At 32.6% G+C, this 22,232-nt stretch overlaps 1 protein-coding gene across 25 annotated transcripts in view; it reads right to left on the bottom strand.

The window, feature by feature from the left end:
- The window catches only part of ADGRL3 (adhesion G protein-coupled receptor L3), an 829,014-nt gene that overhangs the window by 557,986 nt on the left and 248,796 nt on the right, over positions 1-22,232 (bottom strand). Inside the window, exon 1 of one of the 25 annotated variants that reach the window (XM_032400451.1) lies at positions 3,938-4,000. The exons of the other annotated variants lie outside the window; for them this stretch is intronic. The gene's annotated coding sequence lies outside the window, so the exon portion shown is untranslated. Of the gene's footprint in view, positions 1-3,937; positions 4,001-22,232 lie in introns of those variants that run through there. 25 annotated transcript variants of the gene reach the window in all.

Raw genomic sequence — 22,232 nt, 5'->3', positions numbered from 1 at the left:
CAGTAGGTTATCTGTCATTAAGATTTTGGGGAGTCTAAAGTTATACTCAGAAAAAAACGTTAAACTCAGATTTTTGTGCAGGGGATTGGCACCACTAAACCCATGTTGCTAAAGAGTCAACTGTACTTAGAAATGTTTCCATCATATCTAATATTTTATAGAAGTGTCAAAACTCAAGGGATTACTATTCTTCAACAATAAGGGTTTAACTTTATTTTATTTATTTCAATTGTTTAAGTACTAAATATCTGAAATAGGAAGTCAAATGTCTCAGGAACTAATCTTTCCAAAGGACACATTTGCAAGTTCTCAGAACTGTAATAAAAAGACAAATTTACACATATCCATATCAAGACTTGTAAACTAGACAAAAGAATTAGAAATCAAGTGTTCACTAACATTTAGTACCATAAAAACCTGGAAAATAAAAAAGGCAATAGTTTCAGTAATATTACTTTAGTTCTTGATATCAGCAAATATTCTCAGACAAAAATGTACACAGGATCATATAATTGTATTTTGAAAACTAGAGTATATTTTTTATTCTATAAAAAAAATTCCTGAGTGATAATTTTTGAAATAACTAAATATGTTCTCCTGAAACAAATATTCGATGGGGATTGATTTTAGATGTTTCAAAAAATAAAAGGTAATTGGATCAAGAGAAGCTAATGTTAAAAACCTTAATAAGGTTTTAAACATGTCACAAGGTCTCTAAACTTAGATAATCTCAATACCCTGAGAAGGTCTACCTCTTCGCCCACACCCCAAAACTCTTGGTTAAGAATTGTACAGAATTTCAATTTCTATATAAAAGTACCATCTGCCAGATAAAAAAATCAATACAGAAAATGTATATTTCTGTAGTTCATAGTTTTACTTAGGAGACTGACACACTTATATAAATGTACAGTATAATTTTTCCCAAACAGTAATATATTCAGAGGACTTATGGTTCAGTAAAACAAGAGTATGTAGATTAACAATAGATATTATGGAATGTGTCATCTCTTTTTAGAGGAATATTTGCACTCCTTATTGTGATTATTACAAAAATTATGCTGTTTATTCTATCAAAGAATTCAGCATGTGTCTTCACTTTTTCCATTACATTTAGCAAATATATTAAAGTAAATAATTATTGATTGCAAGAGTTTAGAGGACGAAATGACATCAATTGTGTCTGCTTTGGATAGTTCTGTAATAGGTTTTTTTGTTGCCTTGTTTCTAAAACTTTTAGCTTCCTCCCATAAAAGAGGCATTTTGACCAGTTAAATTATTCCAGAGTTCTCTATTCCGAATATTATCATTTGCTTCATACTAGTTTATTGACTAATACTTGGCAAATCACATCTAAGGTAGCCACCTCTCCTTTCTCCAATTTATCCCCACAATGCAGAATAATACACATTCTCTTCTCTGGACACCTCTGTTCTTCTCCATGTCCCTTTTAATCTACTCCCTGAGATATCATGGTATACTTGCCTTAACCAGGGTCTAATCTACTCTCTTTGACAAAGCACGGTTAGGTAACAAGAACAATTTTCTGCAATGATTACAATATTCTTCCCTCATGTACATATCAACTCAGTGATTAAAGAGGAAAAAAAAACAGACATGCAGCCATAGTCATGAATAGAGAAGAGCATATATGTGGGTATATATACATTTTGCAAAGTTTCAAAAATTAAAAATATACTTGAGAGAGAGAGAACATGAGAGAATGAGAATTAATCAAAGATTTTTTTTTTTTAATGAAAAAGGGAAACTGTTGAAGGAAAGTAGGATCTGCAAAGTTTACAAATGGGATAATGAGGTATCAAATAATTAGGAAGTGATTTAGCTATATTAACACAAACTGTGATGAGGAAACTAGAGATCACTTCTACTCCAGAATGTTTCAACTTTAAATAAGAGTTCCTTTCATTGACACAAGTTTTAAGAGAAACTGTTCTCCAACTACATCTACTTCAATCCTCATTTACTTTACATAGCTATGTGTCTACACCTGAAATCAATCAAATGTCTCATTAATTCGTTAACTCATTCATTCAACGGGTATTTATAGAGTAGCAGACACTGGATTTCTTTAACCAAATGTATGTTAGGCACCAAAATGCTTTATTTTATTTATTTATGTATTTTTTTAAAGATTTTATTTTTAAGTAATCTCTACACCCAACAAGGGACTCGAACTCACAACCCCAAGATCAAAAGTCACAGGCTCTACTGACTGAGCCAGACAGGTGCCCCTGAAATTCTTTAAATGTATGGTCTATAGTATCAGATAAATAATTTCAAGAGTAGAGAATGGAAGTGAAATGTAACAGTAATATATTCAAAGACTTGAGGCAGCTATGGAAGTTTTGACATTGATAGATGAGAGATTAAAACAAAACATATCTAAGATAAAATGCATGGCTCCATTAACACTTTAATGTTTGCCTATTATAAGCATTAAAAATTTAGTATTAAAATTATTTATTTATATAATTCTTCCTTCTCCCTGACTTTGAACCACTCCAGGCTGTGTCTTATTCATTTCTGCATCCCAGGACCTCAAACAAAGCTTTGTACAGCAGGTAATTATCATAAGGTTGATGAATAAATCAATTCATACATATAGTTTTAAAATAGTTACTTTTAAAAATGTGTGCTTTCAGGGGTGCCTGGGTGGCTCAGTCGTTAAGCGTCTGCCTTCGGCTCGGGTCATGATCCCAGGGTCCTGGGATCGAGCCCCGCAACGGCTTCCCTTCTCCGTGGGAAGCCTGCTTCTCCCTCTCCCACTCCCCTTGCTTGTGTTCCCTCTCTGGCTGTCTTTCTCTCTGTCAAATAAATGAAACCTTTAAAAAAAAAAAATGTGTGCTTTCTATTTTTTATGCATCGTGCTACATTCCTTTAAACACACTTTTTTTTCATCCAGTCATTACATTAGTTGTAAATAGTAATTTAAATATTGACACCCATTTCTTATTAATGTGAACACTAAGGATCAAAAAGACACAAGGAGCTTATCTAAAATCACCAAAGCTGACACTCAAGCTGGGATGTGTTTGATTTAAAATTAATTTTCTTAATTTTAAATAATAAATTTTTCCAAACTATTATTGATTTAATCAGACTCTTATTGGTTTAATAAACACAGGAAGGCATCATTCATTCAACAAATAACTATTCAATGTCTACTTTGTACAAGACCTTCTAAGTCTGGAACAGAGCAGAGAACAAATCTTATGAAACTTATAATCTCTTGAGGATATTTAATTCTCTAAGTAGTACTGAGCCCAATCTTTGGCAATTTAATAGGATGAATAATATAATGTAAAATGCACTCCTGCATAATCTGATTTATGTATCCCCCCTAGACCAACTACATAGACCAACTATAACTTCTACAATGGAAATTTATCAAGTAGTCCTTTTATCATTGATACCCATATGATATGATGACATAAGATGTTGGGATTTTTAAAAACTATCTTTCAAATAAAAAACTGATAGGGTGAGTTGAAATACATTTTATATTAATTCTAGAGCTGACAAATTTCCCCAAAGCTTTGTTTCTGGATACTGGTTAATATATGAAATAACCTAGAAATAAGATTAAAATGAATCAGCTAATAGAAATTATTCTAAATGTTACTATCAACTTTAAAATCCTTCAAGTTTTCACATTAGAAATGACTTTGCATATTTTATTATATTTTGATTATAAAACAAAAATTCATGTATATTAGTTTACCATTCTAGAGCCAGCCCAAAAAACTGAAACAAGGTACAGTGTTGTTTTCGACAATCATGTTGGACAAACTTACCAATAGAAAAAACAAATTTTGGGCAAAATCATTTGGCAGTTAGAAATAATTCATATTCAAATAATTATTGGATTTTTGAACATTTAATTTTAAAATTATAAGAAATATAAACAGAGGTGTACCTGGCCGGCTCAGCCGATAGAATATGCGACTCTTGATCTCAAGATTGTGAATTCAAGCCCCACATTGGGCTTAGAGCTTACCTGAAAGGAAGGAAGGATGGAAGGAAGGAAGGAAGGAAGGAAGGAGGAAGAAATACAGGTAGAAAGCATAATATTTGCTTTTCTTTTAATAAAATACAATAAAAATTCATCTAGGTTATTTATAAAATGGACAACCATGTCTTTGCAATTGTATTTCAATTATATTTAAATGTAATTCTATGTATTGTGTTAGAGCTGAGCAATCAATTTGCTTATGACCAAAAATGTGGCTATTTGTACACTGTATTTAGACTATTCAAGAACTTTTTAAAATTATTTTTTTAAAGATTTTATTTATTTTATTTGAGAGAGAGAGAGGGCACAAGCATAGACGAGGGGCAGAGGGAGAGGGAGAAGCAGGCTCCCTGCTGAGCAAGGAGCCCATCACAGGGCTCAATCCCAGGACCCTGAGATCCTGACCTGAGCCAAAGGTAGACGCTTAACCGACTGAGCCACCCAGGTGCCTCTTGAACCTCTCAGAATTAAATCGGACAAATATTACTATTAAATGAAATATATCTAAAATCTTGGCAAATTCTAGTATTTTTATATTTGCATATGTCTCTGCTTATAAAGTAGATATATTTACAGATACTTTTTAACTGATATTTTGTTGATATAAAATACTTTAAAATGTAGCATTAAATTGTTCTAATATCTACTTGTGTCTTCTAAAATAATCCAAATATTTAAAAATGTATTTAAACGTATTTTCCCAAATCAGTTGACCACAACAATTTGTAAAGGACATTTCTGAAGGACACCCCAGAGCCTCTTCATTCAGCTTAAGATTCAAAACATATGGATATCAGAGGAATAGTTACATTGTTCCGTAGACTAATATGCCTATGGTACTTCCCGAAACATTCACTAAGTATATATATACCATAAATACAAACTGGTTTTCTGCATTAGAGAAGAGAGTAAAGCATGTATGTGCTTCAAACATGAAAGTTTTCTAGAGGACACATAAATAATAAATGTTCTATCTAAAATTTAAGGCAATTTTAAATCAAGTAGTCAAAAAAGAATACCTTCCATATCAGTTACATGCAATGTGTATTCCTGGTCTTAATATTAAAATGTGCATTACATAATATAGACTCTTTAGGAATTATATTATCAGTTAGATGTTACTTTAAAATAATAGAAATAAATTTGAATGTTCGATTTTAGAACTTTCGTTAACATGTTTTCCAAAAGTCTCAATTAAATGCAAAAGGTACAGAGATTTCTGAAACAAATGGATATTTTTAAATATCATAGATAAAGAGTGCAAACAAAAGGTTAAATTTAAGAAATTAGATTTAAGAAATGAAAATATGAAAGTGTCTTGGCAGAGAAAGTGAATCTGACTGAGCTTATTCCAACTAACAGTTTTGCTTACTTATATTCCCAGGACAGGCCTTAATGACTCATTTCAATTTTATCCTTTTGCTATATGTCCACGCACTCCTTATCCTAACATGCCTAACATGCCAATAAACTATAAGACTTGTTTTGAAAACACGCATTTGTTCCAATACAATTGATGTCTTTGGGAAACTATTTGAGCATAATGCAACTTCTGCATTTGCTTATATGAGATTTTGTAGGCAAGAAACACTAAGCCATGGGTCTGCAAATCTATGCAAAATCCCCTGGTAGCCTGTTTTTGTAAATACAGCTTTATTGGAAGACAGCCATGCCCTTTCTTTTATGTATTGTCCAAAACTGCATCATGCTTCAAAATTAGAGGTAACTAAAACAGACCATCTCTTCTACCTTTAGGAAAATGGCTGTACTCAACTGACCCAAGCTGCAGAGGGATACACAAAATGCACAAATAGATCTTCCAATGTCTAGTAGTGACTTCAGTTTACTGTGTATGAGTGATGAGCATCTACAACAGGTACTGGAACTTTCCATCCAATTTTAGGTAACCCTCCTACCCCACTCCTTCCTCACGGTAACTCACAACCTGACACCACTTCCACAATAAACTGGAAGTCTTTTTCAAGGTAAAGCACTACATTTATTATATTTATCATGTTCCTATCTTTTTTCTTTAATGAAGTTTTTGACTGTTGTATCCCTAAAATAGGATTTGTCGGATTTAAGTAAAACATGCAAGATGCTAGTGAAATGTGAATTTCAGATGAACAACATACACTTTTTCAGTATGAGTGTGTCCTAAATATTGCAGGTCATTGTACACTCCCTTTTCTCCTCCCCTTTAACCATACCTAGGAACAAGGGAAATTAAGCAGGTCTATAACAACTCCTTTGTCATATCATTTCTACATTCAGTTTACTTTTAAACTGTGTCACCTTTGTAAGAATATGAGTTCTATAATAACTGAGGCTTATTTTTTTTTTCTACTGAACTCCCTAAAAGAAGGAAAAAGCAAGCATCTGAGCATTGGACCATTTAAATGGCTCTGATTAGACCCTAATGTGACTAATTTTTCATCCCTTTGGTGTAGGAATTGTTCTCTTGAGCTTTGGTACAAGAAGCAGGTACTGTACGATCATTATACTCTCTGAACAATGGCTGTTTCTTCTGGGCTAACACTGAGGCACCTGGCTAGGCTGACTGGCCCTATAAACTTAGCCAAGTCTAAAATAGAACTCTCAACATTATCTTCTTTTTTTGTTTTGTTTTTTTCTCTAAAATACTCAGCTCTATTACTTCCTTCTATTAAGCGGCATTTGAGGAATAGTTTATTAAGGGACAGTAACACTATCAGTCATTGTACCCCTTGCTAATTATGTTTTAGTATATAATGTTTTTCTACTGATTCAGTGAAAAGGGCTAACAAGCCCAAAACATAGAGGAGACTTGTCGCTCAGTCTCCTCTATTTTGGAGCTACTGCGTCCACACTAATACTTCCTTTTTCTTTCAGAGGCCCCCTTTTCTCAAAGCCTCACTCCTTCTTCTCCACCTTTCTCAGGAAACAGTGTAATAAGCTTCCTTACATAAAACATAAAGTTCTGTAGGGCTAACAAGGGCTAATTTGTTATCCTTCCCATGAACATCTGCATTGTAATAAAGCCAAGAAATGATCTTACTGGAGACTTCACTCATCAGCAAAGTAGAGGTCGGAGGATCCAAGGGCTTTCTGGTCCCTTAAAATCACAATACATAAACAATAACTTACTGTCCTATTTTTAAATTCAGCCCAAATTAGAAACACTTGATGACAGCATATTTCTTCCTATCTCCATGTATGCATTCAGGGGAAATAAACTGTTTCCTAAAAGGACTATTAAAATAAAAGCTCAAGTATAAGTTTTATAAGAAGATGCTATTTAATTACATCTATAAATACTATATGGTTTTGTATCTCAAACAGTTAATAACAAATACTTAGGCATTTATGATGTTTTTGTTTCATTTTTTAATTACCTTTTTGGTTTGTTTAAATTAAGAAAAGGTAGCCTCTCTGAGAAGATGAGTAACAAAAAATACAGGATTCAATTATGAGTTAACTCATAACAGAAAAAAGACATACAACTAGAACTGGTTGTAATTTTGAGGTTTATCATTGATCCAGCCTGGGTTTCATTTGTTACATCACAGTGTTTATACACATCTAGTCAATATGGTAGCTACTAAGATCCATGCTGGGTCTTAGGAAAATGAAATATTTCAGGTTCTAATGACTTTTTAAACCATTACTGGCTCTTAAGGTAAGTGCCTAAAAATTTAGTGTCAGGAATAGCAATGGATTTAAAACTTAAGAATAAAATGAATCCTTAATATTTAATATGAAAAAATTATAAAGATAATTCATATAGAACAGAACATGAGGGGACAATGGTAAACTAAAATTCATTTTTGGCTGTGATATATATAAAGTTCATCCATTCAGTTTAGTATAGGCACATTTATAATAACCTACATATAGGGCTCTGAATCTTATTTTCCTCCGTATCACCTTTCAATAAATGACATATTATTTTATTTCTAATGTTTCACTTATTTCTGTCCCTCCAAGTAGAATATGTATTCCAGGAAAACAATTATTTTTTCTACTGCCATATATAAGCCAAGACCTAAAAGAGTAATCGGATATCATTAAACATTTGTTAGCTAAATAATAAATGAATGGGAATGCAAGAATAGTTTAAAATACAATCTCTTGAAAATTTTTTTCTTTTGATTATATATTTTGAAAATGTGAGCATATATTTTTTTTCTTTTTTCCCCTCTATATCATTTTCTAGAATGTGAAGAAAATGATCTACTCTTTAAATTTTGGTGGTGTTTTTAATATTCAACAGAACTCCTAAAAATATATTACCATCAATTATGTCATAACATGTTTTTGAAAAAAAATGCCTTATTGGTGATATTTTAAATGTATTAAATCCTTTAAAATAAATGTGATAAATAGGAATTAGAAAAATATACAGAACTGAATTTATGAGATTGTAGTGTCATGCAAATCACATTGCAATTTCACTATTTCAAAAAATAAAATATCTAGAGAATGTTTAGGGATAAGAAAGTTCTAAAAAGTAAATAAACAAAGCTCTCATAATTTAATATATATTTCCAATGTAATTTAAAATTAACTTCAGTCAGTAATATTAGGTAACCTAAACAATCTGTTCTGGATAATGTGACGAGGTAAATTCAGTTTCTTGGCAAGAAGGCATTATATTGTCTTATTTAAAAGTTGGAACAAATTGGTATCCAAGATCAAATTTCAGGAATTTTCTTATTTCTAGTCCTATTGCATTCCCTAATTCCTTTCTTCTAAGACAAATCACTATCTGGATTTGTCTTAGATAGGAATATTATTAGATCATGCTCTTATCTTAAACAGATTCATAAATCATGTCTCTAATACATATTTAGTATATAACAAATTGTCACTGGAGGTGATACTTCTAGTCCTAAAATTATATTAATTCTTCTGAACAAAAATTACTAATAAAGGTTTTACTTATTAATTTGTAAATAAATCTCCTTGATTATCAAGCAAAGTAATTCTTTTAGCTCAGAAAAAATAAGGAAAAAATGAATTATTATAAGTAAACTAAATTGTTTCATCATATATTTATGAATTAAAACACTTTCATATCTATGGACATATCTAGTTAGTTATTTTCACTTCCCAAGAAGCAGATGCAAATCAAACAGAAGTGGTTCAAAATTGTAGTACAAAGTACCTTATTCTGACAAAAACAAGAATATTATCACATGCACTCTATTTTTAGATAATTACTGTCTACAAACATATTAACTGAATGACAAAGCCATCTTGGCAAAATTATGACATAAAAGCACTTCATTATATCTGAAGACTTTCAAAAAGACTAAATTCTCTATTTGCAAGAGACCTTAAAAATCAGTGGTCGTTTATTTATTTTTGGAGATTAGAAACTCCAAGAAAAATATCTACATACACACATACACACACACATTCACATACATTGTGTATATATATACATGATTTTTTTTTTTTTTTTGGATTTTATTTATTTATTTATTTGAGAGAGAAGGAGAGCATGAGCAAGGTGGAGGGGCAGAGGGAGAGGGAGAAGCAGACTCCCCGCTGAGACAAGAGCCCAGGACCTTGGAGATAATGACCTGAGCCAAATGTAGATGCTTAACTGACTGACTGAGCCACCCAGGTGTCCCTATATACACATGATTTTATACAGAAACTCAAGGCCTTCAGGAGTAGCTAAGAAATTCCAACCTTGTCCAATCTAATCATTTTATAAGTCAGTAAAGTAAGAAATGTTAAATGACTTTCCTAAAATTCAGGCATATAGTAGCAGACCTTAAAAGGGAACACACATGAATCTTAATCGCCAGTTCAGGACTCATTCTAGAATAAAATACTGAATCTGATCAGTCACAAAGAACAAGAAACAAGTCAGAAGGGATTAAAAATGTAAATTAAAACCCCATTAATTTGATTAAATTCCCATTATTCAACAGTATGTAATTTGCATTTTAACAGAGGTTTTCAAACTAAGCTACTGCAGAACATGACTGTTAACATGATTTCAACTGAAATTTCTGCTATCAAAGTTGTATTCACAGAAAAGAAACTAATGGATAGAATTTTCTCTCAAATTTTTTCTTAATTTTGGAGATAAGTGATTTAATAAAAATCAGTTTTCTTACTTCATGTTTAATAATCAATTTCCCATAATCTTCCAAGTCAAGCGGAGTAAATATCAAAAGACAATCCTAAATATTTGAGAATGACTACATACAACCCTGTGAAGTAACTTTTTTTTTTTAAAGATTTTATTTATTTATTTGACAGAGAGATACACAGCTAGAGAGGGAACACAAGTGGGAGAGGGAGAAGCAGGCTTCCCGCGGAGCAGGGAGCCCAAGGCGGGGCTCGATCCCAGGACCCTGAGGATCATGACCCAAGCCGAAGGCTGACGCTTAATGACTGACCCACCCAGGTGCCCCAATGAAGTAACTTTTTAAACTACTAAATTACTCTATATCTGGAAAAATATTATTAAGTTGGGAAATTTTATATTTTCAAACTGTGATTTAATAAAGGAGCACTGTTTTTGCTTTTTTGTTTTTAAACAATGGAAACAGCCACTAAATCACATTCTAAAAATAGTTAAGAGTAGGAAGAGGACCTCATGATATATTAATTTAAGGACATAAACTGCACATGTATATATACACATGTATAAAGACTATAATCAGAAAGAAAATCATAGGTACATATTTTTTCAAAAGACTAAAAAGTATATCAAAATAGTAAATGATATTTATTGATAGGAAAACATCACAAAGAAATTCAGAAGAGAGACTGAGTTATAGAACTCCCTAAATTTAACCATATAATTAATTTGTATGATTAAATTTTTACCAATAACTGGAAAGTCATTTCCCATCTTCTCCTTCTGATAACTTCTTATGCATACTTCCAGACCTATCTCAACACACCTCATTTCAAACTCTAATTTACCTCTTTTAAGAACCAAAGGTATCCCAAAATAGTTTCATCTGAACCACATACCATTTTGTTTGTCCTTACTCGTTCCCAAAACTCCAGGGGCTGTGTTTTACTTTACATCTGATCTGCCTAAATTACACAGCCAAGACAGAGTAGGTGTGGAATAAAGCCTGTTTAAATAACTTAGTCACTGAGCACCATTCATAATTGTTTTATACTATTTCATTCAAATATCTGGTTTATTTTTAATAATATGAAGAATTAATAGACAATTTGGTAGAGACCAAGTGAATGAAACATATATAACTCCTAGTACTTATGTGAAAATGTTTTTTTGTTTTTGTTGTGGAACAAATAACTAAACATATATCTCTACATTGTTATAGATAAATAGTGTTTTATATCTAATTTTGAAGTAACAGGTTTATTTCATGTCAAATATCTCAATGATACAAAAGAATGTGTTTCTTTAAGTAGTGTAGGGTGTTATCTGGAATTTTTTTTTTCTTGATTCAGAATCAAGTAAGGAATAGAATGAAGTAGGATGGAATAGAATACAATAAAATGGAATGGGATGGAATGGAATGGAATGGGATGGAATGGAATGGAATGGAATGGAATAGGGTAGGACAAAGAAAGTAGAGTAGAATAGCTATAGACTATTAATATATAAAAATGTGATTTATTATACTTATAAATATTTAATTGTCTACTTCCCACCAATCAAATATAAATTCCAAGAGGACAATGTCATCTGTTTTTTGCTGTTGTTGTTTTTTGTTTTATTTCACACCTACAATCTCAGGGCCAGGCACATGGCTGATGCTCAGAAATTTAGTGAATAAATGGATGAATTATTTAGAATCTTGTACCCTCAACATCCAGCCTCAAGAGACAGCTAAACTCTCACATATTCTAACGTTTTCTAGTTATAAGTTTACAAATCTATAACCATTGTCATAGGAAAACATTTTCAACAATGGAAATATTCCAAAATTATGATTAATTTTCTTTTTTTCACTTTAAATAATACTGCTTAGTTGCTTTTCCCACTGCCTTGTCTACTCCAGCCTTCATGTGATCTTCTTTCTGCTTTAAGAGTCATCATTAATTAGGAAATAATCTCTTTGAAGTGTTTCAAATCTAAAACTCATCTTCCCCATCCCACCACTATTTTTTATTATATTTAGGTACACTAAAAGGAGAACCCACTAAAAACTTAGTTTAAGATTATTGAGTGGGGGGCACTTGGCTGGCTCAGTCGGTAGAGTGTAAAACTCTTGATCTGGGGGTTGTGAGTTCGAGCCCCACGTTGGGTGATTACTTAAAAATAAATTCTTAAAAAAATTATAATGTGGTTTTTTGAGACTTTTGTTGTTTGGGGTTTTTATTTATTCTTGGCTTTTGCTTTAACAGGTAAAATATATTACTAGCCACATAATGAAATTTCTCATCTTTAATCTGTAAGGCAACTGTTACTGAGAAAGGATTTCTAATGTGAAAGGCATTCATGCATCCTAGTAAAGTGAGCTCTAAACAAAAGAAATTCCAAAGACAGATACTCCTCCTCTCATTTTCAGATTAAGGAAAAAATATCTTCCGGGGCGCCTGGGTGGCTCAGTCGTTAAGCGTCTGCCTTCGGCTCAGGTCATGATCCCAGGGTCCTGGGATCGAGTCCCACATCCGGCTCCCTGCTCAGCGGGAAGCCTGCTTCTCCCTCTCCCACTCCCCCTGCTTGTGTTCCTGCTCTCGCTATCTCTCTCTCTGTCAAATAAATAAATAAAATCTAAAAAAAAAAAAGAAAAGAAAAAAATATCTTCCATTCTGTCCTATCATATATTTGCATGATTGTTTAGTATGTGATTTAAAAAAAAAAAAAAAAAGTATCTGTGGGCACCTGGGTGGCTCAGTAGGTTAAGTGTCTGCCTTCGGTCAGGTCATGATCCCAGGGTCCTGGGATCGAGCCCCGCATCAGGCTCCCTGCTCAGCAGGAAGCCTGCTTCTCCCTCTCCCACTCTCCCTGCTTGTGTTCCCTCTCTCACTGTCTCTCTCTTTATCAAATAGATAAATAAAATCTTTAAAAAAAACAAAAATTATCTGAATGAGTCTACATACACAAAAGTTAAAGATTATGTATGTGTATGTATATTCATATATGTACACAAACACACATATACTTGCACAGAAACAAAAAGCTACTACTTGTTCAGCCAAATTCATTCTGATTATATGCAAAAGAAGGTACTCTAAATCTCTGAATAAGCTCACTGTTGTAATGTTTGATTTATTCATATTAACTATCTAGGGTTATAAACCATGCTCTTCACACTCCAGTAGACTATATTAATATATCATACTTTTCACCAAAAAAACTCATCCTACTTGCATACATTCTCATTATTTTGTTTTAAAAATAAATCTTTGTTTTGAAGTAAATTTAAAATGCAAAGTATTTGTGTCATGTTATAAGAGTTATCTGAATATTATCCTAAAAAAAGGTAGGAATGAAAGACAACTCAAGCAAAAAGAAAGGAAGGAAAGGAAGGAAGAAAGGACAAAAGCACTTATTTTTGCTAAAGATATCTCTTTTCTCTCTCTCTCAGTGAAACCGGTATTCAGGAAGTAGAAGTACAGATTTTCTTAACTTCCAGTCCGAAGCTGCTAGGTTACGGCGAACCTGAGTCATGGCAGTTGTTTAATTAAAACCTCATGCGATTCGGAGCTGCAGGAACAACTGTAACTCAAGGATAGGCAACCATGATGTCTCCAGCTTTCCTTCCTGGCAGGCTCTTTGCTGAGCACTTCACATACATGTTAACTCATTTAATATTCACAACAACCTTACAAAGTAAGAACTCTTAGTATCCCTAATCGTTATGTAAGTAAACTGAGGAATAGAGAACGTAAGTGACTTGCCCAAGGCCACTCAGCAAACAGATGGAAGAACCAGGATTCGAAAACTGCATGGTCCACATACGTTCTCTTTAACAACACTACATTTTACTTCTCTATTATAAATGTTTCTTACAAATTGTATGTGAGTTTAAACGACATCGTCTTGCATATTCATCTCCTTTTCAGGAATATCTTAATGTTAATTGTTCTTTACAGCAAATTGCTATTTAAAATTGTTATGTCTAGACATGGGTGTTGAGGTTTTTTCATGCCCAAGTACTTTCTTCCCCTGAAAAAAATATTGCAGTAATGGATTTTTCACTACTCCAAGCTTCAAAATGTTTTAAGGTCTACATATCAGCTGCTATTCTAAAATGATCTATCAACTGCAAGAAGAAAGCTATTATCCTCTTAAGAGCATTTTTAAATCCCAGAAGTAACTTTCTCAAGACTTCTTTAATGCCAATCACAGAATTGTTGATTAAAACATTCTACTAAAAACTGTGAGCATTAACAACTTTGTATTTTCCCATCAAAATATGAGCTAGCATGGTGTTATATACACAAAATTAAAGATAATGGACAGCTCAGAAAAAACACAGTAGCAAATGTATTCTTTTGTTTCTAGGTGAAGTTAGGAACAATAGCAAACTGTTATAAAGACATAAGGCCCACAGGCCTAGCTCAAGACGCTGCCATTCACAACTGCAATTGGGTGAACATGGAGAGCCCGGAGAGCCCAAGCAGAATAAAACCATCTAAATATGATCCTCAAAACAGGTCAGTTTATTTATGTTTTAGATTCCAATTATAAAATACACTTTTTATTTTTGCTATTTTAGTAGAATTATCATTCTAGAAATTAGAATTTATGATCATTCAGAGAAAGTAGCCTTTGTCTTTACGTAGTCTTAAACTCCAAAAAAAAAAAAATCCAATAATAATAATACTCCAATCACGAATACTTTCTTTATGTCTAGCAACATTTCTGCCCTGCAGGTGGAGAACAGAGGAAGAAAAGATTAAAGATAAAAATTTACAAGTAAACATCATTTATTTGGATTCACAGTAAAATATATGTGGTACACATCTATTTTGTAATTGAAATGATAGGTATTAATAAATATTACCTCCTAAATCTTAAAGAATTTTAGGGAAAGTTTATTTCAAAAAATAACATTAATAAATTAATAAGCAATCAAATAGAAATCTAATTTATAGATTAAAGAGTAGAATGATTTAATTTTATCTGGTCTTGAAAAGCTAGGAAGCGTGCAACGTCTTATCACTTACATTTAAACTATCTGGCTTGCATAACAAATTCACACTTGAAAATAATACAATTTTCATGTAAATATTTAAATACGTGGGTATAATTGGTAAAAATTTAATTTAGGAGGAACAAGTTATATATATAGAGAGACATTACCACACACATGTATGTAAAGTTTAACTATATACTATTACTACATCACACACTCATTAGCTTTAAACTTACAATAATGAAAATTAACATTGTTCCATTTTTAAAAATTCATTAACCAAACATAACAATAGCCTACCACATGCTCAGTACAGGGAAAATAAATATTCATATTGCAGAAACTGAGTCCCTATTATTTTTAAAGATTAAAAAAACTACCATAAATTTGAAAATAAAAATAAATCCAAGATAAATAAAAAGTTTGTATATACAACAGTCACTATTTACACCTATTTGCAGAAAAAAAACTTGTATTTTGTTTTAATCTTTCCTCTATGAGTTCTACATAAGAATCTTATTTCTCATTAATAACTAATTTTATAGTAATTTCTACCAAGGTCATCTATGCAACTTTTTCTTATCTAACACTAACAATACAGCAATGGCCCTAAAGAATATTACTGGAGAAAAGAAAAAAAACATGAAAAAAGATAGGAAAGCTGAGGCAAGAAAAAACTTAAAAACAATGATAATACAATTAACGGGTATTGTAATTCACTATATGAATATAACAGAGAAAAGTCACCAGTATTAATAGAATGACTAGGAAAATTATAAAAATGTATTTACCTATAACTATGGATATAGATATAAATGATAAAGACATAGATCTTTCATAGTTTTGCTACTTCTTTGTAAAAATCCTGACCAGTATTCAATAAAATAGAAGTTATTTCTCTGTAACAAATCTAAAAATAAAACGAATGAGGGGCACCCGGGTGGCTCAGTTGGTTTAGCGTCCAACTCTTGGTTTCTGCTCAGGTCATGATCTCAGGATCATGTGGTCCAGCCCCGTATCAGACTCTGCACTCAGCACGGAGTCTGTCTGTCCCTCTCCCTCTGTTCCACCTCCTGCTTGCAGTCTCTCTCTCCCTCTCTCTCTCTTTTTCTCTCTCAAATAAATAAAACCTTTAAAAAATAAAATGATACAATCAACTTGACCGTATTTTTAGTTCTATTTACTTTACACTTCAAGTGTTTCCTTTTTAGTTACCTCATAAACCTCTGTTGACATAAAATGTTCTTCACTTGCATAAATCACATAGCTTTTAAAATTTTTCTATTTACAATTAAGTGAAATAGCTAGGGATGAGGAAGATACAAATCTGGTTTGGAATCACACTTACATTAGTTTGAAAGGTGATACTACTTACTTCTATCAACCACATGGGAAATAGGGAACGTTCTTAGAAAATGTGAAGTTCATAGAGTCTAAAACGAGTAAAATATAAATGCAGATACCAAACAATTTGTGTAATTATGAAATACTGCCTATCTGGATTATACATGCTAATTCAATTAAAATTAAGAAATGAACAATGACAGCAATTTGAAAGCAATTCAGGTAAATATAGATATAGATATACAGATATTTTGATATATATATATATATTGATATCTATACATCCATATCTATCTTTACTTGTATCTATACTGTATCTACATGTGTATATATATATAGTGTATGTGTGCAGGTACTTATGCAACTTTTAGATATTATACCTAGTGCTACCTATTACAATGTTTTTTTAAATAAAATAAAGAGTTTAGTGAAGGCTAACAGAAGTCCCTCAATCAGTATGGTAGAGGTAAAACTATGTCCTTATATAAGAAGTGGACAATAATTATAAATTACAGATTGATGTGTACCTGTGAGTTCAAATCAATTTTCAATTATCTGCACAAACATCACAAACATGAGGTACTTGGTGAAACCAACATGGCTTTGTAAAGTATAAATACTTTCAAATCAATTTAATTTTCTCCTGTGATAAACCTAGAGTCAATGGAGATAAGAAGAAAGGAACATATTTAATCTGTGCATTTCAGCAAACTTTTATGATTTTCGTTGATATGGCATCCATTACAAACTAAAATGATAATTCTGTGTCTCAACAGGTCAATATTCAACTGTGTAAAAGTTGTATGACAGTATGAGATAATCCAAGTCAACAGTTACCCCCAGGAATCAATCCAAGGGATATAAAACAAATACATACATATAAACTTTTTGAATAATGGGATTGAGAATGTGATAATCTAGTACACCTCTGTCCTACATTGAGATTGCTTCCCAAATGGCCCTTCCACCATTCTCTTCCTGTACAAATTCATCTTACACATCACTTTTTTTTTTTTTAAGATTTTATTTATTTATTTGACAGAGACAGAGACAGCGAGAGCAGGAACACAAGCAGGGGGAACGGGAGAGGGAGAGGCACGCTTCCTGCCGAGCAGGGAGCCTGATGAAGGGCTCGATCCCAGGACCCTGGGATCATGACCTGAGCTGAAGGCAAACGCTTAAATGACAGAGCCACCCAGGCACCCCTTACATATCACTTTTTAACCTGCAATATATTTTCATGTTATCTATCCTTTCAATCCTGTTAAACTTCATACTACTACAAAATAAAGTACAATGTCCTTAGACTATTATTCAAAACCTTTCACAGCCTACCTCCATCTTACCTGACCTTACTCGGAATGTACTTGCATTGCTGTTCCCAAATTGTTCACTGCTGACCTAGTCTCTTCTCTTCTACAAATCTTTCCCAATCACACTATGAGACTTCTGAACTACAATAGTACTTATGGTCCTTATCACTTAATTATAACTTAGTATATAATTTCTAGTGTAATTTATGCGTGTCTTTCTCAGCTATCAGAAAATTAAATGAAACTTATGATGAATATCTTATGTCATCTATACAACAGAATTTTAAAAACTCGGGAAAATAATAATAATAAATCCTTTATAAATTGCCAAGCAGTTTTATATGCTGACATTTTTGCTTCAGGCATTTTGTGAAATAAGAGCTGTCTCACTTGCCTATTCCATTTCTAAAGACAGCACATCATGGGATTTCACATGCCACAAATGCTCCAAATCCCAAAATGGACTGTGGACATATCACATTCATTAGACCTATGCCTACAATTTTAGGGAGATTGAGAATACAGGATTAGATTTACATGTTTTGTGCCTTAAAACCCTGTCAATGGTTTATAAGATGTCAAAGATGATTTCAAACACCAAGCAAGGTACATTTAAAAGAGTCTCAAACATTACCTGCACAAGTTCAACAAAGGAAAACAGTTTGTTTTCCTCTTCCAGGGAGCAACAAAAACTGAGATAACATCAGCAAAGTTTGGCATATTGTCTTAATTGTGACTAGTGTTGTAGGTCAGATTCCCTGGAAAGCAGACTCTGAGTCTGTGATATATTTGCTTGAGGGTTCTTGGGAACAACACACAAGAGGGAGTGAGGAAAGTAGATCTGGGAGGAAAAGGCTGAACTATGATAATATACAGAAGCCTCAGCCTATTCCCCAGGAAACTGCAAGGCAAGATGGCTCTTTAGGGTTGTCATGGAAGTGAGGCACTGGAGAGGGTCTGGCTACCATAGTATTTTTTTTTTAATTTTATTTTATTATGTTATGTTAATCACCATACATTACATCATTAGTTTTGGATGTAGTGTTCCATGATTCACTGTTTGTATATAACACCCAGTGCTCCATTCAATATGTGCCCTCTTTAATACTCATCACCAGGCTAACCCATCCCCTCACCTCCCTCCCCTCTAGAACCCTCAGTTTGTTTCTCAGAGTCCATAGTCTCTCATGGATCGTCTCCCCCTCCGATTTCCCCACCTTCATTTTTCCCTTCTTACTATCTCCTTCTTCTTCTTCTTCTTCTTTTTTTTTTTTTAACATATAATGTACCATAGTATTGACCACTCATTGGAGGAAAACTTCCCTAGGGCAGAGATATAACCTTGAGCAAGGCAACTCGTTGCCTGAGAGAAACTCCTGCAGAGAGATTCAGCTATTAGCCTAAAGCAGCCACACCCCAGGCATATGGAGTAACCAGTATTAGAGAGGGGAAATCTGGAAAATGTATAGAACATCCATTATTACTAGTGACTTCTTTTCTGTAGGTAGAAGGCAAGGGCTTTGAAAATAAAGTAATATAAAATCAGAGTTCAATATATATTAACCTTAGTCTATTGTAGGTCTTTAGCTGGTATGCTTGCTACCAAACTTCCCAGTGACTTCTTGGAAACTGAGCCCTACTCTTGATTCACTGAGATCAGAAAAGATTAAGGAGGGCTGCTAACTAGTTGATGTGGTGTGCAGGATATGCCCAGATTAGGTTATGTGCTGGGCTACTCCAAACACATAAACTATGTATACATACAGAGAAAGAGAGTCTGACGATTACATTTGGGCTTCCAGAAGATATAATGTAAGCCTCCCTCAATCAGATGTTATTTTCTGAACTTTTGTATCCTTTGGTGAGGAACTTGAGCTCAAAGTTTGAATGTCCATTTATACTAGAAAATATTGCTCATCCCTCCACCATGTATGCAGACTGCTCTGAGTTTTTCTGTTAGGTTTTAATCTATTAGGTAAGTAAATTCTTTTATTTACCTTGGTAGTATCTGACCTAGTCTATCCATCAATCTGGAAATTGTTGAATTGTTGAAAGTGTTTGTACATCCTTGGTGATATTTTTCATTATGTGTAAGCTTATAAAATCCTTCACCATTCAGAGGTAAGTAGTATTTGGCCCATTTTTTATTAAAATATTTTATCTTTTATACTTAAATCTTTAAACCATCTATAATTTATTAGTCATATGGTATGAAAGAGGGTCAATACATTTTAAGAGAAATATCTAACAAATTATCAGAGGAACAGTTCTTAAATACTTCAATTTCTTTTTTATATATTTGAGTCATCTATTTTATCATATATTCATTCAGGTCATGTAAAAACCTACTAGGGTCTGCTTTTGACCTATCTATCCTATTCTAATGATTTTCTTGTACCAAACGTACTCCTTTAAAAAGATTTAAATTATTAAATTAGATAATGAATGTAATAGTAAGCAAAGATTAAGTGCTCACTAAGTTTCTCACTAAATTTCTTTTCAACTATTTATAGTTCCAGATTAAATTTTTAAAAATCTTGTCAAACTTTAACACTATTATAATTGTGCAACTCCATAAGTACATCTATGTAAGTTGATTCACTTTTTTTACCAGATCACTTTATTTTTTTTTTTTTTAAGATTTTATTTATTTATTTGAGAGAGAGAGAGAATGAGAGACAGAGAGCATGAGAGGGAGGAGGGTCAGAGGGAGAAGCAGACTCCCTGCCAAGCAGGGAGCCCGATGTGGGACTCGATCCCGGGACTCCAGGATCATGACCTGAGCCGAAGGCAGTCGCTTAACTGACTGAGCCACCCAGGCACCCACCAGATCACTTTATTAAACCCAGGTTTCAATAATAAACAAATGCATTTAAAACAAGCTGAGAGAACAAAAAATAACAGAAAATAGAAATCACTGAAAAATATCTTAAACCAAAATATATACATAATTGTAATACATGTAAATGGACTCTAGGTCAACTAGAAAACTATTTATTCAAAGAATAACTAGACTAAATAAAGTCATATGACTTGCCCCAAATCACACAACTTCTTAGATGCCCAGTCTGGACTATGAACATAATACTCTGTTTTCTTGTTTGTTTGTTTTTTATAACACTCTGTTGTATGTAACATTCTCTAACTTGGCTTTAGTTACTCACATTACAAATTATGATCATCTAGAGAATAGGACCATGTATTTCTTTACTTAATTTTGGGGGGGGTTAGCTAATTTTTAGCTGACTAAATAAGGACTTTATAAACCAACCAAAAGTAAAATGTTCATATTCAACACCTTCACTGAATACAATTAATACTAGTCCATAGCAACCTGAGTTTCTCCAATATACTTAATAATTTTTTTAGAAAATGTAAAGTCTTACAAGGAAAAGGACACAATAGTGTTTTTCTAGGCATGTGTTAGAAAAAGCAATGTGATATTCTACTAATCTGAAAAAATTAACAATTATCTTTTTTAGATTTTTGTTTTTATGGCTTGTTAATAGTAAGTCTGTTGGCCTTAGGAAGAAAAATAAAGGCTTCAATGTAAAAATAAACTTATGTCTGTAGTCTTGCCCATGGAATATGTAGTATATACTTAATCAAAGTTTGCACTGAATAGAATATTTATGTTTTTAATAGGCTATAATGTAATTTTAGACAATTTTAGTTGATTGAAATTAAGTAATTAACCACTATATCTTTAAAAATATTAATTTTGATCTAGCTTTACAAAATATCTGAAAATATAAGACCAAAAACTAGTCCTGCACTGGTAGAATATATATCATTATAAATTACTAATTGATGATGGTGAAGGTAATGATAATGCAATAATTTCCTTTGAAAGAATGAATTCCTGGGGCAGTTTCTTGTCACACATTAATCCATTTGTTATCTAATACTCTCAAAACTCCAAAATTAACATTAAATTGAATATAACACTAAAATTGAAAAATGTATATACTACTCTCATATTACTATGGGAAATGGAAATAAAATATTAAAATAAGCACTGACTTGAATTTAGAGATGAAAGACTAAATAGCTTATGAAAAAAATAATTAAAAATAACTATAAAAACAAATATAATAGTTCACCTTTGACCAGCATTGTTCTTATTTCTTTATGTGCCTTATGATATTTTTGTTAAAGATTTTATTTATTTATTTGAGAGAGAACATAAGAGGGGGTAGGGTCAGAGGGAGAAGCAGACTCCCTGCTGAGCAGGGAGCCCAATGCGGGACTTGATCCTGGGACTCCAGGATCATGACCTGAGCTGAAGACAGTTGCTTAACCAACTGAGCCACCCAGGTACCCATGCCTTATGATATTTAAACCTCACAAAATAATATATGGCACCCACAATTATCACCCTTGTTTTAATTTTGGGAAACCAAGGCACAAAGTAAATACACAACCACCAAGTAGTGAGCAAGAATAACTCCAGCAATGGTATATAAA

The sequence above is a fragment of the Phoca vitulina genome, unplaced genomic scaffold (assembly GCF_004348235.1).
Source record: "Phoca vitulina isolate PV1807 unplaced genomic scaffold, GSC_HSeal_1.0 scaffold3, whole genome shotgun sequence".
NCBI classification, from domain to species: domain Eukaryota; kingdom Metazoa; phylum Chordata; class Mammalia; order Carnivora; family Phocidae; genus Phoca; species Phoca vitulina.
This window is presented reverse-complemented; position numbering and strand designations above follow the sequence as displayed.